Source organism: Aptenodytes patagonicus, chromosome 1, assembly GCF_965638725.1.
Source record: "Aptenodytes patagonicus chromosome 1, bAptPat1.pri.cur, whole genome shotgun sequence".
Lineage (NCBI taxonomy): Eukaryota > Metazoa > Chordata > Aves > Sphenisciformes > Spheniscidae > Aptenodytes > Aptenodytes patagonicus.
The window spans coordinates 182,663,390-182,685,525 of NC_134949.1; the positions used below are offsets into that span (position 1 = coordinate 182,663,390).

The following is a 22,136-nucleotide window of genomic DNA, read 5'->3' on the forward strand; positions in this document are numbered from 1 at the left end:
AAGGATGTAGTTGAATAAATGGATATCTATCCAATATTTTCTGTATCTTCATGCTCAATGTGTGTTCTTATGCTTTATATAATACCTGGTTTATTTATAATACTTTCATCATTAGTCATCATGCTTTACAGAAGAGATGTGAATGATTATCTCAATTTCTTTCATATGTTAAATCTTAATTTTGGCATTTCCTAACAGTTCAATATTTTGCTTCACCATTTGAATAATGTCCTAGGTAACCATTTCCTAGGGTTTTCTTTCTAACAAGTAAACTACAAAGTCAGAAGTTTCACTGTGAGATGACATCTTACAACCTTATGGACTTGAATCTTTAGATTCACAGTGATAAAGCTAACAAAATAACTGATAAACTGTAATACCTTATTATGAGCAGTGTGGTCTAAGGAGTGACTGTTTTGCCGCGGGGGTTTTACAGATGCTTGTTGAGATAAATAAAGACAATCTTGGGACACATTTCATGGTCTTGGGCACAGAATCTTCCTTTCATTTTTCTTGCAACCTTTATCACTTTTAAGTGTCTCCATCAAGCTTTCTTATTCTTGTTTCTTCCTCATCTCTGGCCTTTGTATCAGTCCTAATATCCATTTCCAAATTTTATAATCTCTTGCCTCTTTTTTGTCTCACCTTTCAATACAAGTTTCTATTTATATCCAGTCATAATTCCAGCCTCTAATTTTAACTTCTACACCTAATATCCTTGTTAATCAAGATCCAGACATCTCCAGATATTGGCTTATAATACTCTATCCATATGCCACATATCCAGTTACTTGTCAAGATTTCTCCCTCTAAGAGACTTCAGATGACTCGGTCCCCCAACTTCAGTCTCAGTTACTGTCAGCCAACCATTTCTTATTACTAGCTCCCTTTCACAGTGTCTTCCAGTGCCCTGGTTTCTGTGTTTCTATCTATGTGTTTAACCAGTCTCAGTCACTCCCCCCAGTCACATTTTCTGTCTTTATTTCTAATTCCAACTGCATCAGACTTCTTGTCCTAATTTCTCTAAATCATAAGTTTTATATGATATTATGTTTGTAGACTTAGAGAAGATTACTGTTGGCTGCTAATCATAGATAGGACACATTTCCAGTGCAAGACTACTCTCAAATTAACTAATGATTTTTTAAAAATAGTTTTCAATATCCTCAAATGACAAGACATCTATTTTTTTTCTGGGGGCATCAGTTCTCTTTGCAGCACATTTAACTGAAATGTCTTTTCTTTAGTCTTTCCTTCATTTATTTTGCCCATGATATTGACTGTGATGACCAGCATCAAGTCCATTTCTTTTATCTATTATCCTTCTGTAGAGTCCCTTCAATAATTGCATGTTTCTCCCAGGGCTTCTATCTCCTGTCTTTGCATTTCTGTCTGTTCCTCTCTGTGTCCCCCTTCCTCTTAATCAAAAGCAATTCCATTTGCTCCCATGGCTCCTCAAAGGCGAGGTCATCCATCTGTATAATGCCATGTAAACCAATGGTCATATATTCTCTACAGTATTAATTGCTTAAGCCCAAGAAAAGAAAACCACCTGATTCTTTATACATTTTACCAAGATTTTTCTTGTCTTTTTTCTCATTAAAACATCTTAGAAATGTTAAATATATATCAACTTGTAAATTCTGCATTTTGATTCAATTGACACTTGCTCATCAGTTATTCCATTTTTATTGCCGCTTAGTAAGCACTATGGATTTGTTGTTACTCATTTATTATTGCATGGGTCTTCTAGCAGAAAGGTGCTTGGGGTTAGTATAGAGCCAGGATTCTCAAATGGATTTATCAGGTCATTTTCAGAATGAAAATACATTTTCATTTTCCCGTGCGACATTACTTCTCCTCAGATGACCCATTTCAACACTGTTTCAGCTTCCCTTGCATTGTTACTTTCCCATTGTCCTTCCACCTCTGTTTCAACCTCCCCCCCTGCCAAATATTACTTCTGAATATCCCAAATCTTTCTTATTACGCCACTTCTTTGACCTGCGAGGCAATGTGTGTGTATGATCTGGAGCTATGTGTCTGCTGGTTGACCAGGTGGCTGACTAGGAGGTACATGCATTCTGAGGGATCAGTGACAAGCTAGGAGACATGCATTTTCTGCTGGACATCTTCTCGCTGCCTCTTGGCAGCTGGGCAAATCAAACAGTACATGATGCTTCTCAGCAGCTGATGGGCCAAACAAATGGTTTTTCAAGCTGCAGGAGACCCACGGCCCACCTGTTGTGCAGGCCTGCTATAAAGGTTGAACATTTCAGCAGGGAAAAGAAGTCAGGAGCTGGAAACAAAGCTGTCAGAAGCCTGGAAGGCAAAGCGATTTTTTTTCTAGATATATTGAATAACTGCCCAAGGAAACATCTGCTACTTAGCTAGGCTGTTTATGGAAACAAGCAGCTGACTATTCTAGACCCATAGAAATATAAAAAGGTTCTGTGAAGCAGCAATGACAAAACAGCAGACTGCTTTTTTTTTGGAGGTGAACTTTTCTGTGATTTTTAGGCCACTTAGCCTGTTATTCCATTAGGCCAGATTTAAAAAAAACCAAACAAACAAACCTAATATTTTCTATTTAATTTGTCAAGAAAAAGTCTTTTTTTAGCTTAGGAGTCATCAAACAGTAAGGTCTGTCTATGTTTGTGAAATACCATGTCTTGTGAGAGTCCGACTTTCAGCAATCTGACAGATAGATTTTGTATTTTTCTTTTTTCCTGTCTGATTACCAGGTTTCTTCCTTAAGTTTTCCATTCTTAAGATTTCTGAAGTTCAGTAAGACAACTGGTTTCAATCCCTACAGCTTTGGTTGACTGCAGACATGAGACAGGATTGTCTCTGTAATGTGACTGCCCTCCTTAGGGTTATTCTAGCACCTCTAGGTAAGAGTAGTGATCTGAGCTATCAGAAAAGTGTGAAAAAGACAACAGAATGGAGCAAAGCTGTTGGTGACCCACTAGGGAGTGATGTCTGCTGTCTTGTTATTGATCCTTCCCTGCATGCCAGAGTTTGTCAAACAAATTGATGCATTGATGAAAACGTATGCACATGCACTGTTCAATTTTAGAAGCTGAAGGATAGTGTGTTTTCTACACTGCTCTTCTCTTTTGTCTTTCTTATGCTCAAAAAAAAAATATTTTCAGATCTAGTGGTGGTGTTAAAGGGGGCAAACTGTTAGAAGTTCAGTGTCTAACCCTCAGTGACATTTAGTGGAGCTGCTTTACTAACTCCCTTTGGTTAGTCCACCCGATTCTATTTTATTTTTGCTCAGTCTTCCTAAAATATTTGCTGGTTAAACGTTGTTCCTATTTGCAGTAACACATACTTATAATGCTTCATTTTCCTTCTGATTAGTGCCTTAAACTTCAGCTGCTTTTTGACTGCACTGTGTAATGCCTTGTATTAATGTCAGGGTCATGCACTTATTATTCATCTGTACAGTGCTATGCACTTCAATGAAATTATATACATAATAATAAATAACAACATTAATCTGTGTGTACCACCTTGAATTTCATTACTGTTGCAGAAGGTATATCTCTGAAAATAGGTGCTCTAATTTTTATACATTTTAGAAAGGGGGGCTCTCTCCCTGTACACTAATTTAAATATTTTATTTTATTTCCCCTAAGAAGAATAAGACTTACTAGCTTTACCAGCTCACAAATTTTAAAGACATTAGTTTTACTGATTTTTTTGGCTTGGCAGACAGCCCAGTATAGTTCAGATTTTAAACCTAGATTGTACATTAGACATTTATGACATCTCTTGCTAGTTTGTCTGTCTTTTACTGTTGAAATCTGAATACTCAATGAGGAAACATACAACAAAGATTTATTTTGCTTCATATTCCCTTGACCATGAATAAATACTGAAATTATCTTACAATACATGGAAACCAAACAGTAATATGTATGTTCCCTATCCCCCTGCCCAGGAGTCCAGCACTTTGGCAGGTTTTCAACCCAAGCTAATCAATTAAAGACAACATTGATTAACTTAAACAGAAGGTGGTATTGATTGCAGGCAGTAACCTATAAATAGACGATTGTTTCATAGTGTTCATAGGTCATTGTTAGCTACACCTTTAAACTTTAAGGTACATAATCCTGTTATCTATCACCCAAAAAGCAAAGGAAGTTAATAAACGGTTATATATATGTTGCAAAGTATTCTTACAGAGCCCCCTCATTCAACACTTATACTCTTACATAAACTTTTTCACATTTTCTTTGAAATTACTATCTATTGCAATTTACATCTCATTTTATAGCTGTATATATACGAAGCTGCTGGAAATCAAATATGTTCATGGCTTTTCTACTGAGATAAATGATTAATCAATCAGAGGCTTTCTTCCAACATGGTACTTTAGTGCACTTTTAAAGCAACTATGTGTAAAATTAATGACTAAGCATGAACAGAGTCAAGTGGGAAAATTCAGGACAATAAGTATATTAAATAAAACACACTGTGCACCAAAGAGACTATTAAGACTTTACACAGAATTGTTTTGACTTGTTTCATTTTCATTCATCTCTTCCTCCCTCCCTCCTCCATGTTCATATTATTCAAAGAGGGAAGGATAGGATGGATGAATTCTTACCTAACAGACTTCCGAGGTCACCCCAGTTTTCTTGCTACCTGGGAAAGATGGGCACTGCAAGACATCATCCTACCTATTTTTGTTTCCCATAAGTACTCTGTTCCCTTCGTCTTCTCCCTCAGAAGGTAACGGAAACCCAAACAGGCTGGTAAAACACACATTTCTAGCATAGTCTCATCAGCTGAAAGACAAATCACTTTTTCGCTTCTAGAGAAAGAACTAAAAGACTTTATTTTTTAAACCAGGATGAAAAATTGATTAAAACAACAAGAAGAACATCATTTCGGTGAAATGGTGTTTCTATAGCCTATCATGAAACAGGTATAAACAAAGTGGATTTCTAGTTCACTCACAACTGAACTATAATCCTGTGCCTCTTTAGGTTGGTTGGGGAGCTAGATCTGCTGACTGTAAGCTGTTTATCAGTGTTTGCCCCTCACTGTGTAGAGAGCTGTCCCTTTTTCTTTCTTTTTTTCCCCTCAGCCACGTTTACTACTTCTTAGACAAGTGCTGGAAAGTGGCATGATGTCAGCTGTAATGTGTGTCATAAAGAAGATTGTTTCTTGGCGTTTGTTTTTTAAACTACTATAGAGATTAAAAAATGCCTGATGTTTGTCTATCATCCCCTTATAAAGGAACTTCATCTGTCAAATTAGTGTTGCATTATTCTATGAAATCATTAAGACTTCACCGTCAACAGACCTCAAAATATTTAATGGTTTGAGATTTTTCTAACAGTTGCGCTTCCCTTGTTGTGACTTCTTGTGTGAAGCATGAGGGAGACAACTCAATGCCAAAATAACAGTAATAATTTTTAGTTCTGCTAAAAGTACTGTGCTTTAGAGAACTACTAGTACAAACTAGTAGCTAGTAAGTTACTTTATCCACTTAGCACACATAGGAGGAAATCTATTAAACAAGGAGATCCATGTCTCCTTCCTGAAAGGTACTACAGCTTGGGTAGGTAAAAAGAAACATCAAATTCAGATAGATATCAAATCTTGAATTTCAAGTTCAATCAGATTTAAAACATTAAGTATGAACAGTGGCCATCCTGTTCAGCGGCCCTTTTATGACTGTCAGCCACCGCCTGCATTGAAGAAGAGAAGACAATTTCTTAGCAAGCCATGTGAGCTAATCTACCAAGGAAGGTCATCATCAATTTCCCATCTCAGCACTGCATGTCTGAAACTCTGAAAAGAGATTTTCAGAGAGAAGTTAAGATATTCTTATCTTAACATTAATTCTTACACTATTTAAAAAGTGATTTGGTTGTCCACAAGTAGATGACTAGTGCCATTTGAGATGCTCCAGGGCATCTGAGACATCTGCACAGGGTTAATCATGCCTATAGAAGATCCAGGCCTTTCAGGAGCAGCAGCTGGAAGCCATGCAGGACATGGAAAGCTGACTCAAATCATACCAGATGTTGAATCAAGACTTTTTTGCTCATTTAGAACACCTTTGAACATATTACATTCTTGACTTGGGTTATATTACATGGAAATTTATAGCTTATTATGTATTTTGAATAAAAAGATATTTATTACTACATTAATTCCAAAGGGAAGGCCTATGCCACTCTTCTTCTAGCATTTTTAGTGGAAACACACAAACATTCATGGGATAATTTTTCTAGATCTGGTTTTCCTGTTATCTGTGGACTAGCTTGTATTTTACATAGCATTTGACTGAGATATGAAAATGTGAGATGTGGGAAAAAAGTTGTGGTTGTTTTTTTTTTCTTTTTAAAGAAGCCCAAACTCATGGACTTTCAAAAAGGTCTGATATTTTTTACCATGTGTGACCCAGATAGTGGCCCTTTGGCCAAGTAGAGAGTTGGCCCTGGATATGCCAACCCAGAACTTTGTTAGTATGACTTAGAGTATTCTTGTACTTTCTCTGTTCTTTGAAACATCTTTGCCTTCTATCTCTACATTCAATATTGAATTCTTTCCATACCTGGTTCCTTTTTTTGTTAAAAAAAAAAAAATAAAAATTCAATTTCACCATGAAGCTTGCAAGAGTAATCATATGAAGAAATAGCTAAAGAAGTAAAGTTGGTCTTTAGCAGACATTCAACAGAATTCATTTATTAAGAGTGTATAATTCAATTGCTAGTGTAAATATGTATATCGAAACAGAAAACAAAATCAGGCATGAAGCTGAAGGAAAGCATGTTTGTGCATAATAATTCTGAGAAACTGTTTAAGAACAGATTGTTCATGAGAAAACACTAATTTCATAAATCTACCAAAATTAGCTAGTCCAAAAATAGTTTCTTAAATTGCTGTTATTTATTTTCAGAGGATACTTCATCTATTATAATGTTTCTGCATCAATGTAAGTTTTAGTAAACATATTTATCTATCTATTTATTTATTTAACTGATTCCAGTTTGCAGCCTTGTGGTCTGCCTCAGATAAATTGTTTTGAGCTATGTCAGGAGTAACTGGAAAGCTAGTAGAAATGTTATCATTGTAATATCTGAACAACTTTGCAATCTTTAATGGATTTAATCTTCACATCAGGAAATACTCCTGTGATGCAGAACAAAGCAATTATCTTTATATCATAGAGGGGCTAAGGAGCTTGATCATGGATATGTCGGAAATCTGTGGTAGATCAGGGACTGAACTTAAATCTTGCAAGAGCTAAAATTTTCATTCTGCCCTTCATGTTTTTGCCCTCCCTTTTATATGTTCCTTCATGCTCTCTCATTGTATAGACATATGTAAAACTAGATGGAATTTACCGACTTGAATATTGGTGGTAGGATTTATGTCCCAAAACTTCATGCTAACAGAATACATGTAACACATCATCTGTGCTTGCTCTGCACTTGCTCAGACTGATGGCTGATCTCTGTGAATATCAGGGTAATGACAAAGTGCACCCGGTGTAAGTCTTTTCAAGTCTTTTCTTTGTTAGACACAGATTTGAAAATACAACAACATATGTTGCCTAGCATTATTTGATTATTACTTGATTTGATATGATTACCTCTCACATATCAAGTTGACTCTATGTGTTCAGCTTTTGTAAAAAAGGCCTGACATAAACTCTAGATTATGTTACTTCTACATAAACATAACTAGTTTGGTTAAAATACCTTTAAAAGGTTTGAAGCTAAAGTAATGGGGAATGGATTATTTAATTTATGTAGCTTCTGCCAGCTTCCTAACCCCAAAGCTCCATTGAATTTCTTTCTTCAGCTTCCTGGTATACAGACAGGCTCAATACCTGCTGTACTTTTCTACTCATGGAAGTGAAGATAAACCAGTATCAGCTTTCTGTACTTCAGGAGCTGAAGACTAAGCATGCATGCATTACTACATGCTTTCCTTTCGATATTTCGGTCAAAAACACAAAGAAGATGTAACATTTAATTAAACCTGAGTCATCAGATGCAGATCTGTCCCCAGGTGTGCTATGGCAACAGCAAGAAGCAAAGGAATTGCCAGTCATTTACGTGGAAGAGTATTCAATGCATTTCTTCTATGAGGTAAACCCATCTTACACCGGCAATGGTGCAATAGTATTCATTAAATCTTTTTATATGATCATCCCTACCTATATCCCCTACCATATTCTTGAAATTACTGACCCATTCATGACCAAGGTAAACAAAAATTAGTAAAGGAATATAGCCAAGTAATGTCATTTACCTTAAAGCTTTACACAAATATTTTTTGAGATGAGATGATGACTATGAGTTGTTAGTTACTGTGCTGGTAAATGACTTCTTCAATTTCTGTGGGAAGTTACATCTGTTCATGAACCCATATTCCTGATCATATTCCTGATTCAGGTACCATTTCTGATCTCAGGTCTTGCTGTCAGACTCACCTACAAATCCAGATTTCAAGCCTGAAAGACTGTAGTGAGTTAGTCTTGTGAACATTACATGAGGGTCTTCTTAACGGTGGAGAACAACAGGGGAAAAAACTATGAGGATGCTTATTTGGAAGCATCACTCCAATTTGAAGCATTTTGATAAGGAGTAACGCACAAGGTGAAGGGTAAGGCAAAACCTTTCAACTACTGTATTTCCAGTTGTTAAAAGGGAAGAGCCAGTGAAGAAATTAAAAAGGAGTGACAATTCAAAGAAGCAGACTAGGAAAATATTTTTGCCATATGAATTTGTTTATACAACTCAGACAGAAGTGAGCTTTAGTAGGTAAGATATGAGGAGAAACAGCATATGAATTTACAGCTGGAGAGAGGGATAGGAAAATGAGGGGCAGAGACTTTTTATGAGAAGAAATTTAGACGCTATGTTGTAATGAAGAGCCAGAAGTAACAAACAAACAGGGTACCTTGATTTTGAACTTCACTGACAGATAAGATGAAAAAAGTGGTTCATAGTGACTAAGAGTAGTAGTAGTGGGGAAGAGGAGGAGGAATCTGAAGGGGTGAACGATTAACAGTTCTGTTTTCCCAACCTGAGATTATCATAGCAGCTAACAATTCACACAGAGAATCAGAAAAGCAGGCTGAGGTTTTAGGTCAGACAAAAGGGAATAGACCTGGAGTACAAAGGGCTATGTCAATTATCAACATGGATATGGTGGCTGGATTTCTGTTTGTGGATTAGGCTACTCAGATATGAAGCACGGAGAGGTAGACAATGGGAGGGAGATTGCAGCCCTGAGAAACTAAAACAGAAAGTTGAGGGAGAAGCCAAAAAGATCAAACTGAGAAAGAAATTAACCATGTGGATGGAGAATAAGAAGATCCTAACAAAGGGAGAACAGTATTTGAATACCAAAAACCTTTTATCAAAGGCTAGTCTAGAAAAGTCTAGGAGGTAGGGTATGAGGTGCTAATTCTAAGATTAGGCTAGAATGAAATCATTAAAGACATCCACATTTAATAAAAGTTTGCAAAAAAAGCTGACTAGCAACAGAATTGATGGTCAAGGAAGAAGGTACTTCCCAGCATTTTGCAAGTATTATGGTCATTCATCCATGTGTTTAACTGACACATTCTTAGCAAATTAGGAACATGGAATTATTATATCTATGTTGTTAAAGAATAAATGACTATTCAAAGAATAGGAAAGTTTCATAGGTTTTAACTTCAAGTTAAAGTCCTTCATTACATATTCTCTTATCAACAATTTCCCTGAAGACAGGATTCTGTTTATACAGAATTATTACAATGTGAATTTTAGAAATTTTCTTGGATATTTTTGCTAAACCTCTGTGGTAATTGCACTTGAGAATTTTCTTAATGGTAGTAATCATCTATCAAAAAATGTCAAACTAGGCATGGCCACATTTTCTCTCCCCTTGTTGTACTTAAAGAGAAATTCTCAATTTCTATCAGATGCTGTAGATTTGCCATCTAACTGAAAGAAGAAATAAATTAAATCAAATCATTGCGCTTTAATATCTCATTCCAGATAAAAGGTACGTACACAGCAAAACTTTCAAAGGGAGGTGCCTTCAGTTGGAACTTGGTAAACAGCTGGAAGGCATATCACCTACAGGGGAAAAAAAAAAGTACAATATTTTGAGGAGGCCACATAATGTTACATTACCTTTAATTCTGCAACAAGCTAAGAAATTTAGAGTGTAAGTGAGCAAACGTTTTTAACAGCCTCCTAGCGGCCTGTTTGCGTGAAGAGTACCAGCTAGTGATTTTCACTGCTTGTAGAAAACCTGGTTTGTACTGGTGTGTTAAGAATGAGAGCAACTGAAAAATCTACCTCTATATGCTTTGTCAAATGCATGTATGTGTATTCACGTTATAGAAAAAGAAAACTTCTTTTGTGTTATCAGATTTGGAGAGGATATCATAAACTCTTTTGATAGAGCAATCTTTTGCTATAGTAGCTTAAACTACAGAATAAACATATTATACCTTGTGTATTGCCTATCATAAAATATGATTTAAATGAACAATATTGAAATCAAAGTTTCAATTTAGGAACTTGAGTGTATTGTTGCGAAAAACCTAGTCAGTTATATTTATAGCTTCATATTTTCACAGAAAGAAAACAGTCTAGAAACCTAGGGATCCCTCAAGCTTTATGCAAGTGCCGTAGGTTTTAGATAACAGGATCAGGTCCACAATTTGCTTTTCTTAAAACCTACAATAAAAAATAAAAATAAATGCCACCACCATACAAACTACAAAGGTGAAAAAATGCTGTATCTTGCATTTTTCTACCTCCTGTGGCTAGGGACAGAATGCAGACATGCCACAATAATGTTTTTTATTTCTACTGTTCAAACCATATTAATGAGAACATCATTTTGGAGAACTAATTATTTCTATTTGTCTTGTGTCACACTTTCTAATTCCCCTATATTAGCACAGCCAAAGCAAATTAATTGCTTTTCCAGCAGCTGAACCTTGTCCAAGAATGAGCTCACATTCCCTTCCAGTTTTGCAGTTTCTAGGAGTGCATTGTGTCAAAAATTTCTCTTGATACTAAACATAGCCCAGAGAATATCTTTACAGATTTCTGTTGCTGCTCACTTGATGAAATTTATAAGTTTAAGTGACCCACTAGGAAAGATAAAGTTCTTAGCTGCAAGATTATACATCAAAACAGTTAAAGTGAAATTAAAATTAAATGAATGAATCTCACTGAAGCAAAAAAAAGCGGTAATTAATGGTTCCCTTAATTGTCTTCATAAAATATTTGCATGGGTCTAATTTGCATAATTTGCATGTATTAATTAATCTTTCAAAGGAATTTTGTGCTGAGAGAAGCCAAAAAATCTCTTTGTTTTATTTAACATCTAATGAAATATTTATCTTTGTTAATGAACTTCTCATCTTCATTAAAATAAAAATTGCAGAAGTTTGTATGTTTTAAATGTTTTTATAATTGAAGTATACAAAAAAATCTCTTTAGACCTACAGTATCTGAAAAACAAACACATTATTGCACATTCTGTGTCATTTTGACTACAGCAACATTTAAAATTTGAGAAACCTGTTCACTCTACCAAAAGTTTTCAAGGGGTTTTAAATGACTTCAATTTCATGTTAATTGATGATTTTTTTTTTTATTTTATTTTACAAGTAGGGATGACAAGGTAAACATTTTGGTATTTTTTATTATTATCAACCTGTGATACATAACAACTTTTATAGAACAGATATTATGCGTAGAAAAAGGGACTAACATGGTAGGCTAAAATTTAAAATACTGCAGGATTTTGTACATGATATGGGGTTAGTTTATACTCTACTAGACTAACAGTTGAGGAAAAACAGTTTGTGATTTACTGCCTGACGTTTAATGATTGAACCTGGAGTAAGACTGATGACACTAACAGTTATAAAGGACGGTGGTGGCAGAGGACCTAGTTAAATGACAGGTTGCGGTGATCAGCAACTTCGAGACAGTATCCAAAATAGCTAGACATCCAGAATGAGAATATGCAGTGCAAAAAAAAATCAGTGTTAAAGTTTTGTGCAAAATTTGAATATGGAAGTGTGAGGAGATGAAAAGAAATTAAGACCTTTGCAGAAAGCTCTTTCTGTAAAAAGAATAGGTGTAAAAGGACGATGATTAGTTTTTCAGGGACAAAGGTGAAGGCTATTACTTAAAAAGGGGACCACCTAGAATCCCAAGGTAATGTATCACCTACTTAATATTGTTGGAAATAGTGTCTGTGGAGAAAGAATGGCAAAGTATGGTTAAAATAGCTTCTCTACAGAATGTTAACACTGTGCATAGTAAGATTTGTGAAATGGAGTTTTGTTTTTTTCAAGGATAAGTACAATATTATTGGACTAATAAAAGTATACTTGAAATAGGGAAATGATTGGGGATTTAGAATACAAAGAAACTATTTGCACAATGAAACAGCACAATGGGATTTGTACTCATTTTCAATACGCCTGTGTATGCTTAAATCCTTGCACAAGGAGTTTGTAAACACATTAATGTGTTTGAATTCATTTTAGACATGCAATACCTTAGAAAGCCAGCCCTGCAGAGATAGAAAAGTAGGAGCTGTTTAAGAGTGCCTTAAGATACAGCAGTCATTGTATAAAAGAAACAGGAGGTTGAAGCTATCGAGATTGTATACAGTCATATATTCTTTACTACATTATCCTATAATTTTTTCAACTGATAAGATATAGTGGAACTTTGCTGATACCATAATGGCAGTATAGATACTGCTGTGTATTAAGAAGGTGTGGAACTTGTGGAATAGCTGCTGAGGCAATGTAATTATCCATAAAATACCCAAACAATATCAGTGGGAGGGATATGTTTCACTTCACACATTTGTGGGGTAGATGTCTTTATCTGAGCTATTTGGCTGGACTCCTGTTAAAGTCAATGAAGAGTAATAGACACATCTCTACCTTTGAAGAAAATGAATCATACCTTCCAAGTTTCTTCATTGATTATAAAGGGAGTCTACAAAACTGGCTCAGATGCAGCTATCTACAGTGCAGGTGTCTGAAGTTACTGTGATGAATCTCATCTGTTGTGTATTTTCCTTTTTGCTTGCCTCAGAATTCCAACATCACTTGTGACAGTAAACACACTATGAGCAGCTGCATTTCAGTCACTTCTTGTAACTACTGATGTTGGCAATGAGCAATTGTGCATCGCTTCTGGAAAAATATCCATGCCAGACAATTCCTTTTCTGCTTAGTGTAATTCTGTAATGTTTCCATACTGTACAGTTCTGAAAGTTGCATAAAGCATGACCCTCAAACGTAGAAAGGATAACTTGAATTCTGCATTAATCCTGAAGCTTTGCAGCATTTATTTCAATTGGATGCTACTATGGGAGGCACAAGGCATAAAACAAGAGTCTAAAGAAGCATTCCAAAACCTCTGAAATAAGAATAGAAGTGGACATAGAGAGGTAGAAAAAGAGGTAGATGAAGTATCACAGAACTCTAGAAGGGAAAATGGTATCGTATTACTAATATAGTTGCATTATATTACTGTGACTGTATTGCTATATCATTACGAATTTGTAATGGACAATTAGTAAATGTTTCCCCATTTAAATGTAGTTTTGCTTGCAATCAAGACATGGGCTGGAATTAACCTGACCAAGCGTAGAAGTCTACAATGTAGATATCTACATCTGTGCTTGTCACCCTTGACCCTCTGTGGAGGGAGTGGAGAGAAACGTCTACAGTACAGTTCATCACTTCATAAAGTAGGTGTCTATATTTCTCCTTTGTCTATGGAAGGAGCATAATTAGAGTAGCCTGGTATAGACCTCTACAAACTAATTTAGTAAACTCAGTGACATTCCAGAAAAGCTGAATTCACTTTATAGCAGGGTTGTAATTATACTCCAAGATAGTCTAACTGCAAAGGACAAATGTAGCACGTGACACAGTCACAAGAAGTATTTTCCAAGGAGTTTCTGTCTTTGCTCATTTCACATTTTGCAGCAAACAAAGAATCAAGTGGATAATATCAATTTCACAATTAAAATGGTAGCATTTGTGTGGGTTGCTTATATGCTTTAGGTCTGATGTTTTGCTATTGAATGATATGGTGAAGGAATAGCTCATTTTGCATGCTTCAGTGCATTTTTAACCAGTGCCTTAAGCCAGAACTTTATCTACTGATTTCTTGATGGCAGCACCGATGCTTTGGTATCTCAAAAGGGTGTTGTGAAACTTAATTAATGTTTGTAAAGTATTCTGGATCTTGGATGAAAGTCACAATAGAAGTTCAGTTATGTTACTAACTTCTGCTTTTATATTTTCTTTGGTGACTGGTCAGAATCCCAGGCGTTAAAAAGTGGCAAAGATAGGCGATGCAAGATACAGCAATTTACAACTATTATCAACTAATTATAGTTAGTTTCAAATCTAGTACAGGGAAATAGATGGGAAATTATTTTATGGGATTTAGTAAGGAAATACTTGATAGCCGTAATTTTGTGTAAAGACAGCCTGCCTGGATTTTCATATGAGAAAAATTTAATAGACTGACTTACCTCAAAAGTGGTATGTTACTGAGTGGCAGCATTTTGGTGTAATATGTGACCGTCTCTCTTTTATAATCCTAAACTAACTGTGGGGTCAGAAGTCCTGTTAAAAAGAACGAGTGTTCAACATTAATTTAATATATTCAAGAGTCAAACAAGCAGTTAGACTTAAAATGTAAATAAAACTGTATGGTGAGATTGTGTCAGGCAGGCAGCCCTTTGAACAGTGTTAAGAAGGCAACCACCTTCCTAAAATATCAGTCCAACTCAACTGCTCTATTACTCTTATGTCAGTTAAAAAAAAAGAAAAAGAAAAAAAGAAAAAAACAGATACCCTTGCTATCAATAAAGCTATATTAATTTAAACTAGATGAGGGTCTAGGGTCTGATGGTTTAATTTTCAAGTGGCCAAAGATTTTAGTTTTTGTCCTTCCTCTCTTTGCCAGTATGATGAAAAAAAAAGACAAAACATTTTTATGTCCTTCAGAAATAGGAAATATTTATAGTATTTTATTTTAAGATAAACAAATTCTTAATGTGTCTGCAATATTCATATAAATGCTTCATTGTAAACCAGCAAAGCAACCAATTGTTATGCCAAACCTATTTTAATTCTAAAAATAGCATTTTCTAGCAGTGGTTATTTTTATGTTGATATAATTAAACATGATAACATAAAACAATTTAGGCTTTGTATAATTCAAGCATTCAGCTTTCCCATGGATTTGATTTGGAACTTGACCCATCTCTATCAGTATCTCAAGTTCCTATGAAAGAAAAAAAAGAAAAGAAATAAATCAACTAAGGAAAGTAAGTATAAAGGAAGTGGAACTAAATTTAACACATTTGGAAGGAATACTTAGCCAGCATCACGTTCCATCTATAGCTAAAATTTGCTGTCAGCATATATCTATAATAAGTATTCTTCCAGTGAACTGCCAGCTGGCTTGTAAAGAGGAAAATCTATTCTATAGAATAGACTGCTAGCTTTAAAAAGAAATCTTTAGCTTTTCAACCCTTCACAGGAAGTATTTTGGTCATTGTAAGGTTCCATAACACCTGAAGGACATCCTGGGAGACAGCAGCATATATAATGATAATGTGATGTCATTTTGTTTTTCCTAGTTGAGAAACACAAAGTGTGTACCAGTAATGGTAAAAGGAACATTTTTTCTATTATATTCTTGTCACCCTTATTTTTTAAAAGTGATGCAGCCTCTAATAGCTTAGGAAAAGCAGCAATAGCATAATAGTGTGTTTTGTCATGGACGTTAGAAAGAATGGATCACAAAGTGCTACAGCTGGCCTTGGAAACAAAGTGTTATGAAGTCAGCACCAAAAAATTTACAGTGCTGGTTTATGTGCATGAAATTAGAATAGAGATTGTTAAAAATATACAATGCTATATTAGATAATTCAAGTTTTGACTTGTTTATTTAGTCTCTTTGTTGATTCTGCAGATTTTGCCTGTGACAAACTGTCGGTGCAACCCTTGCATTAAAAGACATGTATTTTTCATGATATTGTTTCATACTGCAATATGCTGGCTACAAGTCCTTTCAAGTAATCAAGCTATATTGAATACAGACATAAAATAAAAAGAAGCAATAATTTGCTCTCATTTTTAGCTTTACACTCTGACTCAAAGATATACACTCGTAGCCATTGAAGAGAGCACAATATGTTTGCACATTGATGAATTGAACATAAAAATATTGTGGTTGGATCAGACTCCTTGGCTTCACTGGAAATACTGGAAGCATCGTAAAAGTGGTATAACTGACTGGAGGATCAGTTCCATTTTCAACCTTATCATCAAATTTGTTATGACAATCACAGTTACTATCACAGCGGTAACTATGCCATCCTAAGCAATCTGGTTCCCAATGATAAAATATTGAAATGCTAAAACACTGTTAAAACTTGCAAAAATCAGTTCTATTCCAGTTCCAAATGGGCAATAGTTCCAGAGTTTGATCTTAAACATTCAGTGCACAGAAGAGTCCTAATTTTACGAATTAAGGGTTCCCTGTAGGTTTTTTCATATTCTTGCAAAACCTGTGACTCTCTTAGATCTCCTGTTTAAAATTAACTTTATAGCCAAGTCTATTTTACCAGACTGGATAGTCAGTAAATATATTCAGCATATACTCAGTTCTTGCCTCTCTTCCTACTAAAACGGCATAGCGTTAGGGATAGGACTAGATGGGCTTTAAAATCTGCATTTGCAGGCTATTGTATCACAAATACTATCTTAAAGACCATTTTAATACACCTCTCTCTTGGAAGGCTACACCAGAACTGAGTTCCTGCAATAGAAAACAGAGCTGTTCTGTGTCTCTTTTTAGCATTTAATGTATATACAAGGAATAATCAGGTGCTTTTCTGTGATAAGCATATCACTTAATTTTATTTTCATGTTGTGGACTCTATTCCTTGTATTGTACTAGTAGCCTGTTCTGAAATTATTGCAGTTTAAATTCACCTTGAGCATGGGTAACCAGCATCCTAAACACTGTTCCAGGAGAGGCCCTGCAAGTGACTTGTACAACGCCATTAATATGTTGCTATTGAAAATAAAGTGTAAGTGGAAAGCTAGGGAAAAAAATAAAAAAGAGAAAAAGCAACCGTGAAGTAACATTTTTCTTTTCCTCTGTCTTGACACAATCACACTTCCAAGCAAGAAAATTTTACACTTCAGATATTTTGCACAGGTTATTTCGTCTGACTGCAAGGGCCCGGAGTCTGGTTAAGACTGCTCTGTGGTTTGATTCAGCCATTCTCTTTTCCCTTGCTTACTTTTTGATGATGGACTGTGGTGCTAAGTTCTCTCTGGGAAAGCATGCTGCTTCCGTATGGTCTGGGATTTCTGTAGTGGGGTGCATCCAGGACACAGTCTGTCATGACATGCTGTTTTTTCTGAGGAATCTCTATTGGCAAAGACACAGAGTGGTGCCAAATTCAACCCACCTGGCCCTAAGGCTAATTGAGTTTTTCCTGGGAGGATGGAATAATAATTTTGAAGTACCTATCTGAAATTATGTTACCACTGAGAGGGAATGGGAAAGGTTGGCTTGTCACCGCAGTACTTAAATGCATCTATGAAGATATGCCCAAGGTGGAAGTTCACAGTCAGTTAGGGGAACTAGTTTGAATTATGAATTGAAAAACAATCTACCTGGGTCAGCATTAGCATTTGTCACAGAACCAAAGTTCCCTTGTAATTGAAAATGCTAGTATTTTTCATTCCTTACAGGGATAAAAGCATTTTGCTTAAGTACTGCTTAATAGCTAACTACTGGGTTAAATCCCATATACGTCTTTCAGCTTGAAATCTTCCTCAGATTTAACATGAGCTGTCTTTTTCAGCTTTGTAGTTGTGTCACTCACACTAAGCCGCAGAAACTTCATTAAGGTCTATTCTTATTTCTGTGTGGTAGTAAGGTTTATGTCTGACTTCAGTTCATTGCTCATTTCTTAGGGCATGACTTCTGGTTTGGTTTCTGTCACCTTGACTCTTGTTCTGGAGCCGACTGCTTGGTGCCATTGTCTTCCATAAGCTTGCTTTCAGACAAAATACCTAAAAGCAGCAAGCTTATATTGCATGTGTTTTGACATCCCGTGCATCCTTAATAGATTTTCCATAAGCTTGCCACTGTGCAATCTATCTATTTTACAGCCTCATTCCTTCCTGTTCTGCATGCGACTATTTCTTCGTGTTTTGCATTGGGCTGTTACTCTGTTTTAGCACACAGATGAGAACAAGGGTGGTTGGGTATTAAAGAAAAATGTGGTGTTAATGTGATATTGATATTAGAATAGGATTCCACACATCCCAGAATTGATGTATGCGGGCTAATGTAAGTAGTAAAGCTAAATGCTTTCTTTAAATGGCCTCTTATTTTCCAGTAACCTTTGCAGCATTTGAAATGACATCTCAGTAACCAGGATTAAGGAAAAGCCAGATCATACTCTTCTATTAATTGTGGGGTTTAAGTCTAATCTGAAAACAACAAAACACTAGTCTGCCTTTTAGTTATTGGGGTATTACATCAAATGAAAGTTATTTGTTTAGAGAAGAAGTAGCTTGTAGAGAAGAGTGAGGTAGGTTTGTGATTCTGTGAATCAGAAGAGATACTCTGCATAGGAGTAGGTATTAGATAAGTCTTTTCTTGTGTTTTAAAAAGTAGCCTGGGCTAAAGCTCTAGAAAAGATAATACTTTAGAAGAGCTCACCTTCATAAATGGTTTGTGTATGCTGAAGGAAACAAACATCACGCTATCTGGTGAAGGAAACAATAGATTGCTAGTACTAACCATGGCCACAACGATTCCAAGTAGAAAAATCATGACCCATGTTACCTTTTCCAGACTTTCATAAAAGATCTTTATTAATGCACACTTTATTAGGTGATCTGTAACTGTAAACACATGTATCATGCTAATACTATTAGCTTCTAGTTCAGTGATGGAAAGGACCTGTGTGTGTGTTTCTGTATGTGTGCGTGGAGGGTAGTTTTTAAGAACTACTAACTTGTGTATGATTTTGCATAGATATTTTCTGTAATTTAATCTCAACTCAGAAGCAAAAACTGCTGAAAGCTCCAATAAACACTGTTCTATTGTATTTTATTCAGATTTCATTTTATGACCATTTTTTCCTCTCCAGAGAGAAAAATAATTATTATTTAAAGCCTGTTTGAAGATTAAGTTTATGATTGATACTCTGTATTTAAGATTACGTTGGTGATGACATTTAGTGTAAAAAGTGATCATTTGACCAAAGCACTAAAAAAGGAGGCAAAATTGAGAAGAAAAGTGGAAAGAAGAGCAATCAGACTGAAAAGATGAATGGTAATTTCTGTTTCCATCAGGACTTTACGAGAAAAAAAAGGTGTCAGGCAGAAACCACATTCCAATACTTAGATCTCAACTCTTTCTCAATTTTATGCTATCGGATCCAAGGTTGCTTGTTGATTGGCTTGCTAAAAAGATAGCAAAAAAGTTGTTCATGTTTTTGAAAATATGATAGCAAATAAAGCACACCTTTTTGCAGAATTTAAAACTGTTCAATGCAGGACAGATTGTTCAGCACAGGAATTACCTACACTGTGTTACAAACACCACTGAACACAATGAGCTGTGGAAGCTCACAAGCTGATCATATTTAGCTGTGACTTCATCCTTTAATAACTTTTCCACATGATTCTTCAGTTGAAGGTGTTTTGTTTTGTTTTGTTTTTTCCCTGTTGGGTTTTTTTATTATTTTAATTTTTTTTACCGATAGAAGTAACACAATACAATGCCTTAGAGACTCAGGTTCAGTGCTTGTAAGTAATCGGTTCTGTTGTCTTTCTTTGGATGTGCTTTTGTTCTGTTTATACAAATAGAAAAAGGGTTGCTAAGTTCATAAGGCAACAATAAGAGATAGTGTGATTTTTTTTTAAATCTATTTCTTTCAAAGAATTTCTCACCTTGCCAGTTCAATCTTTTCAGTGCTCAAAATGGCAAGCTCTGTGTGTTCTATATGATCTTTAAATAATAGAAGGTGACATATTCAGGTAGTCCATCGCTTTGTTAGTTTACTAAAGACCAGATTGCTGACCTTTAGCTTGCTCCCACGGTATTCAGTGATATAATGAAAACATATATTCATGATTAAAACACATGATAAAACTACTGAAAGAAGATCCTGACAGTTCAATAGTTAAAATAACAGCAAAAAAGGTGTTTAGACACTCTTTTTTTATACATCCATGTTTTAGTTTTATGTCTGGAAACTCAGATGTAGAATTAAAATCTCCTAAGTATAAATTATTATTTTAAAAAGAAAGACATGAACATCTCAGTCTCCTGAACATTTGCACTGAGTATTAACACAAATATATTTGTACATGAATGTTAAGTAGATAAATGAAAGGTGTATGATTAATAACAATATGCAAATTTGAAACTAATTTATTGGTGTTATACAAAGGGCAAACTAGGATAGTGTTTGGCCAAATATGTTTACATACTTCATATTTGCATGAGTTTATTGAACATGTAGTGTGAAATCACCCATCTTTGCATAAAAACTGGATAAGCACTTTTTTTAAAGAACAAATTGCTCAAATTTCAAAGCCTCAACAGTTGAGCCTGCTTTCCCACATCTCCTGTACTCTGCTCTAATTCTGCTTGGGAAGAGGGCAGCAGATCCATCCATGTTCCTCAATACATGATCTACTTTTGCTATCAGTAACAATGTTAGGACCGTATAGATCCCTCTGTCACTCCTTTTCAGTGGTGAGTTGTAAAGCCTCAGCGTTCTGCTTAACCTCGTACACTGGGAGGAGTCTTCTCCCCTCACAATGTATTGTTTTGCATTTTATAAGGAAAATTACGGAAAGTTACGTTCAGCTGATTTCATGACTGCATTTTACAAAGGCTGGGGTTTATGTTCTCATTCGAACTCTGCAAACTGGAAAAGAATCAACCTCATCATAAATGATTTTCCCATGATTAAAAAGTTGGACTCCCATTTTTATCTTCCTGCTTCGGTGGAAAATAAATCCTCTTTTGTCTCGACTTTGAATAAAATATATGAAGAGTATACAAAAATAGATTTCATCCTTAATTAGCTGCTTCCTTTAAGTTTTTCGAAGAAGGGTTACAATTTGACTAAGATCCCTTCCATCTGTGACAATATGCTTGCTTTTATTTTGACTTCCCATTGTTGTCTTATCAAATATCACATGAATCATTACCATTTGTTTGCCATCCCTTTCTTTTGTTTTGTTTCTCTTCCTCCAAATGATTAAAACATCAGGTTGAATGAAAGGTTAGAAGTACACTGTGATTCACATTTGCCCCATCTTATTAAAACAAATAAACCAACCAGTTATATAATTTAAATGTGCTTGAGCTATGGCTTGCAGATGCTTTTATCAGCTCTGGGCTGAAGAGGTTGTGTGCATTCGGGCATGCACGTACAACTGTTCTTTGAAAGGGACAAACCTCATTAGATTACAGGTGCCTGGAAATAACTTCTGAGAAAATAGCTGCCATTTTCAATAAAGCTACTTCCTAACAGGAAACACAATTTATTATGTTCTTTAGCACAAGTGAGCAGCTTTTCTTTTATTTAGATAAAAGTAGACCCATTTAATGTCACAAATATTTTATTTCTTTTAATCTGTTGGACTGAGGGTGGATCATAATATTTTTCACTCATATTCTAGCTTATAAAATGTTGAGGAAAAGAGCTGTAATGATTCTTACGTTACAAAATATGTGTTACGCTAACTTACAGGTTATTTCATTTACTTGCCACGCCATCTTGTACAGAGAATCAGAAGTGCTTCATAATTGCCTCAACTTGCTAGAACTGAAGTTAGCAGTTTTTAACGGCTGTAGGGTGTGGCAACAGTGTGTATATCCTGAAATTCGGTATGAAGTCTCCGCTATCTTTAGTGAGCACATGGGCTAGTCCTGGGGATTTTGTGTTGCAACGTGATTTTAAAAAAGGAGTCTAAGCTCAGGTCAGCTCGGTCACCAGCTGTGGAGATGGCCTTCAAATGTTTTTTTATGAGCCAAGAA

The 22,136-nt window shown here is 35.4% G+C and overlaps 1 protein-coding gene across 7 annotated transcripts in view; it reads left to right on the forward strand.

Annotated features, from left to right (window-relative positions):
• The window catches only part of DACH1 (dachshund family transcription factor 1), a 369,496-nt gene that overhangs the window by 339,063 nt on the left and 8,297 nt on the right, over positions 1-22,136 (forward strand). The window lies entirely within an intron of this gene.